Source organism: Pantherophis guttatus, chromosome 5, assembly GCF_059756535.1.
Source record: "Pantherophis guttatus breed Tessera chromosome 5, ASM5975653v1, whole genome shotgun sequence".
NCBI classification, from domain to species: domain Eukaryota; kingdom Metazoa; phylum Chordata; class Lepidosauria; order Squamata; family Colubridae; genus Pantherophis; species Pantherophis guttatus.
In genome coordinates, this window is record NC_142067.1 from 95,319,420 (window position 1) to 95,327,094 (window position 7,675).

The window sequence follows — 7,675 nt, forward strand, 5'->3', positions numbered from 1 at the left end:
TGTTGCAATCAACTTTGCATACTTGGCTCCTAGGGTGTACTATATGTAACTTGCTGATCCCACTTTTGATTACCCATGGCAGCAGGATTGGCATAATTAAATGACATAAGAAGTGCCATCAAAGGCAATAGGGCCAGAACTCTGTAACTGGGATGATATTACTTGTGCTCCAGTTCCACCAATATCTGTCACAATTTAACTATCTATAAAAGGATTGACTTTTAAATATTTAGTTTACCTTGGGGTAGTCACTTCGTTTCGCTTAGATCACTTTAACCTTCTGTGAGAACTAGCATAGCTTCCATTTGTGTTTACTCTCTAGAAGCATGACTCATATACTGAAGAATTTATTTTTTCTTAATGTGATGCTGTCATTTAGAATTTCTTTTCACTTCCTTAAAGCCAAAACGTGATCCCTGGCTCACACGCTGCTGTTCAGTTTGGAAGACTAATTTGGATTCGACTCATAGAGTGGAAAATAAGCAGCAATTTCACTTGTCGAAGGAATCCGTCAGATGCAGCAGTTAATTTTGGTGATTCGTCAACATATATAGCATCGGGCAATTGTCCAATGATGCATTCTAGCTGGCAGTATGCTACAGGCAAAAACAGATTGATTTTTCCTATTCCTGCCGATTTGAAGGAACACTTTTTCAGCTGCTAACTGCCTTATATCTCAATCTATGAGAAATAAACAGACAAAGGAGGCTAACTAAAGTATTTTTGGCTATACTCATCATTCTGCAATTCTTCAGAAATGTCAAGAATATTGTTTCTTCTTTGCCCACTAGAGTTAGATTTGATTAACTTCCATATAATCTAGTGATTTTCAGTATACCGAATACTGTTTCAAAATGCTTTATTATAGTTAATTAAGAATTCAAACAAAAATATTTTGCATGATAAACACTAGACTTTTTTTTACTTGTACACCATTCAGAGTCCCTCTATATCTAAATCTGATAAGTAAACACTCTATTTTTGTAGCTTTCTAAAAATATATTAGTCCCAAACTTACCATTAGCAGGGATTAATTTTGCTACTCCCCTCAATTTGTTACAGAGATATGTTTAAAGAAATATTAAATGGGTTTAAAACATATAGTTTCCTTGGGCCAGCAAGCTATGGATCTCCCTTCCTGAATTTTGCCTCGGTTGATCCTCTGTTCAGAAGAATCTCTTTATCTTTAGTGGAACATTTAAGGAAGATCATGTATATGTTATAGAGAAGGATCTCTGAGTACCTAGTTCGGTAATATTCAGTTCTAGCTGGTGGGATATCTCCTGTTTTTTTTTACTTTGGGGATCTAAATTTTGTGCTATTACACATTATTCTCATTCCTACTTTGGGCTCTTGAGATTGGTACTGTTATAATCCACATGCCATAAACTTGCAATTGGCATTTCAGAACATTCTAGGCAAAAAGTTGCCATCAGGATTGGGTCTGGTATTGTCAAGTGGTATTCTAATGAGTTCTACTTCTATCAAGGGACTGAAAAAATATTTCATACAACAGTATGAAGTGACATTATTTATTTATTTATTTATTTATTTATTTAATTTGTATACCGCCCTTCTCCCAGAGGGGACTCAGGGCGGTGAACAGCCAAAATTAAAAAACATACAAATACAAAAGTTAAGATAATTAAAAAAGAATTAAATCATTAGCTTCCCAATTTAAAACCCCCAAATCCATAAAATTTAAAATCCCAATTAAAAACCATTTAGGCTAGGCCGGCTTGGTGGAATAAAAACGTCTTCAGGGCTTTACGGAAGGTACGGAGGTCCAGGATCAATCGTATTCCAGGAGGCAGCTCGTTCCACAGGGCAGGTGCCCCCACAGAGAAGGCTCTCCCCCTGGGGGCAGCCAGCCGACATTGCCTGACCGACGGCACCCTGAGGAGGCCCTCTCTGTGCGAGCGAATTGGCCGGTGGGAGGTTATCGGTAGCAGCAGGCGGTCTCGCAAATATTGTATTGTATTGTATTATTAATACAAGAAGACGGTTAAGGGGAGAAAAACGATTGGAAAAGAGTCTTGAGATTGGAATCTGATATAGGTTTCTGCTAAATGTTGTGTATTCAGGATAAACAGATATTCTGTGTTTTCTTTTGAAGAAAGAACAGATGAAACTAGTGGAATAATCCTAATTCTTTTAGGTTCAGCTTGTGCCTCCTTTAGGAAATATGTATCTAAATGTTACTGCTCCCTCATATCTAGGAAAACAATACTTGGGCAAAATTGGAGATAATTGTTCTTTAATTTTGTGTTATGGTATATACTAAAATATACCATTTGTATATCTTCAGATTTCTCCCCCTCTTTTCTCATGTTTAGTGGACTTTCTATCAATAGCTTTCTCTTGTTTTCCATTTCTGCAGCAATTCTCTTATAGGCAGTTCTACTTTTGACACTACTCAGTCTTTCTCACATTCAGAACTTACTCATCCTTGAATTGATCAGTGCTTTCCTGTTTCCTGTTTCCTCAGATCAACAAGCTTTTAGATTTATGCTAATTTTGTTAAATAAATGGATATGCTTAAAGTTCATATTTGGAACAGACCTTCAACAAACGTGATATTGTACAAAGTCATTATTCATTTTTGAGTTGCTAAATCAGGGGTGTCAAACTCGCGGCGTCACGGCAGCATCACGTAACATATCAGGACTTTTTCCCCCTTCGCTAAACCGGGCATGAGTGTGGCCAGCACATGATGCATCCAGCTTGCAGGCCATGGCAACAGCCGTGCTCTAAATGATCAAGACTTTTAAAAAAATTCTTCCATTAAGTCTCATCCAACCAGTCATATCATTTAACAGAATACCTCTGTTAAATGTTTTTTCTCTGAACTACGTTCATTCAGAATATGGACAGTGTTTCTCCAAATCCATCCCTAATCCTTCCATTATCACTATTCACTGGACTATTAAAGTGCAGAAGATAGATTCCTACTTTTGTATACGACAAGCAACTGAGATGACACATTGTTCTTTCTGATGTAAATGTTAGCCTTTTCACTTACAATTAATTTTACAATTTCAGTTCCTAGCATTTACTCATTAAATCCACAAGATCAGATCACCTTCATGCAGCTATTTATTTGATGCTTTCACTTTAGTAATACAATTCATCACACAAGCCTGTGTTTAAGGTCCCATAAACACTGTCTTCCCTTGCCCAACATGACGAGTTTGAGACTTTCGCATAATATTTGTGTCAGTATAATAAAGTTATAAATTGAATTATCAGCTTTAGCGGTGTCTGTTCCACATACAGTATTGCCTGTTAGCAGGAAAAAATTGGTCAATCATTTTGAGCAGTATCCCATAAGCACAACTAAAGTCCCATTTAACCTCAGCTAGCGTGCTAGCACATGCTAATTAGAATCTCTAACGTAACACCAGTCAAACAACAAAATGTCAAATCCACCTGCAAAATGTATTTTTAAAAATGTGGCATCCTTAGATTGTTAAAATAACTTAGTAAGCAAATCCATAAAATCTAACAACAAAAAATTAGTTTTTATGAGCTGACATGCAGACCGTAGTCCTCGAGTTATGATCGTAATGAAGCCTGCCCATTATGGTTGCAAGTGGTGATGACCATTAAGCAAGATGGCTTCACTTAATGACCCCCCACTCTCCTGTTTTCCCTGATGCAGCCATTAAATGAACGCATGAGTTTTTAAACAGAATATAAGTGTACTTCAGGAGTGCCTGCCCCAGGCATCCCGAGGCTTTACCAATCCCCTAAGGCATTCCCATGCTCCACTTCTCGCTCCTTGGGGTCCCTGCAGTCCCTCTCAGCCAGTGAACTAGGGGAGATCAGTGGCTGGAGTTTAAACCATCCAGTGACCAAGAAGAGATCAGGCCATCTGCAGCTTGCAATCCTCCTGCTTGTTTCCTTCCCACCCAGAGACTTACAGGCCTTGGCCTGCTCCAGGGCCCAGCAGCATCCAACTTACATTTCTGTTTTTTGCAGCTTCTTAGAGAAGCGCCCTGCCCAATACAAAATCAGCTTTTTTACATCCTTACGGCACATCAGATATTATTCTCATGAACCTGTAGGGGACTCCCTTTTTGAAGAGGCTCCACAAACTTCACAAACTAATGGAGTCTCCTTAAAAAAATGAGCCACGTCCAGAATTCTGAGAATAGCACTTATTTTAGAATACCCTGAGTTGCAAACTCCAGCTGGCCTGATCTCCTCTTAGTCACTGGGAGGGAAGGAAGCCAGAAGCTTTCAAGATCCAGCTGATTCACATGAAGTAGTCTGCCTGATCTTTGGATGGATGAGAGGATGCGCCTATCTGAGAGGAGTGGGGGGCTGCAGTGTCCTTGAAGTCAGTTGTAAGGGCAGGTGACTGAGGTTGCTGCAGTGGCCATAACTTTGAAACTGGGTTGTAAGTAGCTTTTGGGGGAATGTGTCATAATTTGAAATGATTGCTAAATAATAAGCCAAGGGAACCTATATAGCATAATCCCATATAGTATTCATTCAGTTAGTTTTAATAAGACTCAAGAAAATCTGATCTGAAATTGTAATCTTAGTTATTCATCAAAGTTAGAAAGCAAGAAGTATCTTATCCAATTTACAAAAGCTTTGAAAGGTAGGTGATTTTCTTTCTTGGAACAGCCAACCATGTTTTTGATCATAACAAAAGCATGGAAAAGGAGAAACAGACTCAAAAGGACATAATGGGACCTATCCATAAAAACACATGAAGCACACTTCACATTGTTGCATTATTGTGTGCAATTTAGACATTACCAAAACCACAAAATGCTTGAAGGGTTGAACACAGATTACATTATTATGCTAAATAGATCTCCTATCAAGTCTTACTGATCCCAATTGATCTACTCTAAGTATAATTAAAACTGATTCTATCCTACAGTTCACTGAAATGTTGCAGCTCATCAGAAGAGTTTTTCTTGCTAATTTTTCTTTTGAGGATTTTTTGTGGTTTTGTTCACTAACAAGAAATTAATTGACCATTACTAGTAATAAAACTTAGGCAGCATCATTGGTTTAAAAAAGTAGAGAAAGCACTTGATAGCATTTTAGCCTTAAGCAAATCAGCTGTTTTAAGTGCCTGCTTTGGAAAGACAGCCTCTTCACCACAAGGCAAACTGCTACTGTGATGAGCATGGTTATAATTCTGGTTCTGGTGACAATAGGCAGAGTGCCTTAAGCAGTTACAACAGATGACAATTGGGTGAGATAATTAGACCAGCACATGTTACGGTAATTAAATTACCTAATATGGCATAAGACAGGATGAAAGCATTAAGGAAAAGGCACATCAAAAATAGATATATTCTGGTTTCATCAATACTTGGAATAGTTCCATTGTGGACATTGATACAAAAAAATACTCAGCATGTGAGATTGATAATTGCCTTAATCCTTCACATTTGACTTTCCTTTGCTGATCAACTATGAATCTATAGGATAAGCAAGGTCTAGTCTTCTGAAATTTATTGAATTTAAGTTCCAGCACCTCAAAAACTTGGCATATAGTATGGGGGACTTGTTGGTGAGCTACATTTGAAGTGTCGTGTATTGCCCATTGGGATAGTAATATGTAGATTTTGAAGAAATTCACTTGCTATGAATCAGATCCTGGGTGGTTTTGACTATAATGTTATTTAGGATATGACACCTGTTCCAACCCTAACTGGTCCAATTTATTAGATCATCTAGGAAAAAAATACTCCTCTACACTGGGAACTAAAGAGAGTTGAAACGAGGTTCTGCAAGATTAGTTGCAGTAATCTTCTAAAACAGTTTCCCTGTAGATATCAGATAGGTGCTATCCCAGAGTCCCTTCTTTTAAGATAGATGGAGCTGCTCCAGGGAACTTTTGAACCTGTTTGGAACCATACCTTTCTTTTTAAAATTTTTGCTTAATGTTCATTTTAAATTTAGTTTCTGTGTAAGCCATTGATGGATGAATTCATTGTAGCAGGATACAAATATAAAAATAAGATAGAACATAAATATGAAACTGGTCAAGTTGTTTAAGGCTGTTCTGAGTCTTAACAGCTGAACATTTAGGAACATATAAAATTAGTTAAATGTCATTGAATGAGGGGGGAGGGGAGGGGAAAGAAGAGGATCGGTGGAGTGAGAGTCTTCCGATCCCGGTGATGGTTGGGAGGGGCAGGGGGTGTGAGAGAAGGGGATCTGGGGAGCGCCCCTGCTGCATCCAGCCGGTGGCGTGCTCCACCCCCCTGGCCTTATCCTGCTTCCCCGGGGATGTAGGAGTGCGGAGCCCTGGACTCTGGCTGGTGTATCTGAATACCAGGTCCGTGGTGAACAAGGCCCTCCTCGTCCGAGATTTAATTGAGGAGGACGCGGACCTGGCATGCATTACGGAGACCTGGTTAGGGCAGGAGGGAGGCGTCCCTCTCATCGATTTATGTCCCCCAGGCTTCCGTGTGCTGCACCAGTTGCGACTCCAGGGTAGGGGCGGGTTGGTGGTTGTTATTAGGGAAAGTCTCAGTCCTAGGGAGGTCACTGTTCCTCAGATAGGCGGGCGTGAGTTCCTCCTTCTGAAATGGGACCCTGGAGTTCAGTCGGGTCTGTTGGTTATGTACCTATCTCCCAGCTGCGTAGCCTCAGCCCTGCCCGCACTGCTAGATGTCCTGGTGGAATTGGCGGTTGAACTCCCCAACCTTCTGGTTGTGGAAGATTTCAATTTACCATCGGCCGGGGAAAGATCTGAGTCAGTCTGGGAGTTTACGGCCTCCATGTTGGCCATGGACCTAACTCAGGTTGTACAGGGCCCAACTCATAACGGAGGACACACACTCGACCTGGTTTTTCTCTCTGGGCAGTGGATAAATGATCGTGGTATGGGAAACTTGTCAACCTATCCCCTGTCATGGTCCGATCATTCCCTCCTCAGACTGGACTTTCTCTCTATCATCCCCTGCCGCTGGGAGGCGGAACCAGTGAGATTGTTCCGTCCCAGGTGCCTGATGGACCCGGAAGGATTCCTGTCGGAGCTTGGGCCTTTTCCCGCCTCCTTATCCGATTCGTCTGAGGCCCTGGTTGTGGCCTGGGAACAGGCTGTGGTAGGGGCCTTGGATCAAATCGTGCCTTTGCGGCCTCTGACCCGACGCAGATCCCGGGTGGCTCCCTGGTTCACCACGGAGCTCAGGGAAATGAAGCATTGGAGAAGATGCCTGGAGGGTGGTTGGAGATCCTTCCGATCTGAATCTGACCGAACACAGTTAAGAACCCATATTAGGTTTTATCTTGTGGCAATGGAAGCGGCAAAGCACCAATATTTTGCCGCTCTCATTGCATCTGCAGAAAATCGCCCAGCCACTCTGTTTAGAGAGACCCACTCTCTCCTCAATCCTGGAGCGAGGGAGGAACCCTTGCAGGGCAGAGCTGAGGATTTTGTAGTTTCTGCAAGATAAAATCACTCAGATTTGGACTAGGTTGGACTCTGACTGGGCAGAGTCTGACAAGTCGACAGGGGCCTGTCCTGATGGTAACATCTGGGTTGAATTTGAGCCTGTTTCGATGGATGAAGTGGACCGGGTCATGGGTCGACTGGGTGCCTCCACATGTTTATTGGACCCTTGTCCCTCCTGGCTCGTTTCTGCAGCCAGGGAGGTGAATGGAAGCTGGATTCAAGCGGTTGTCAAAGCTTCTTTGA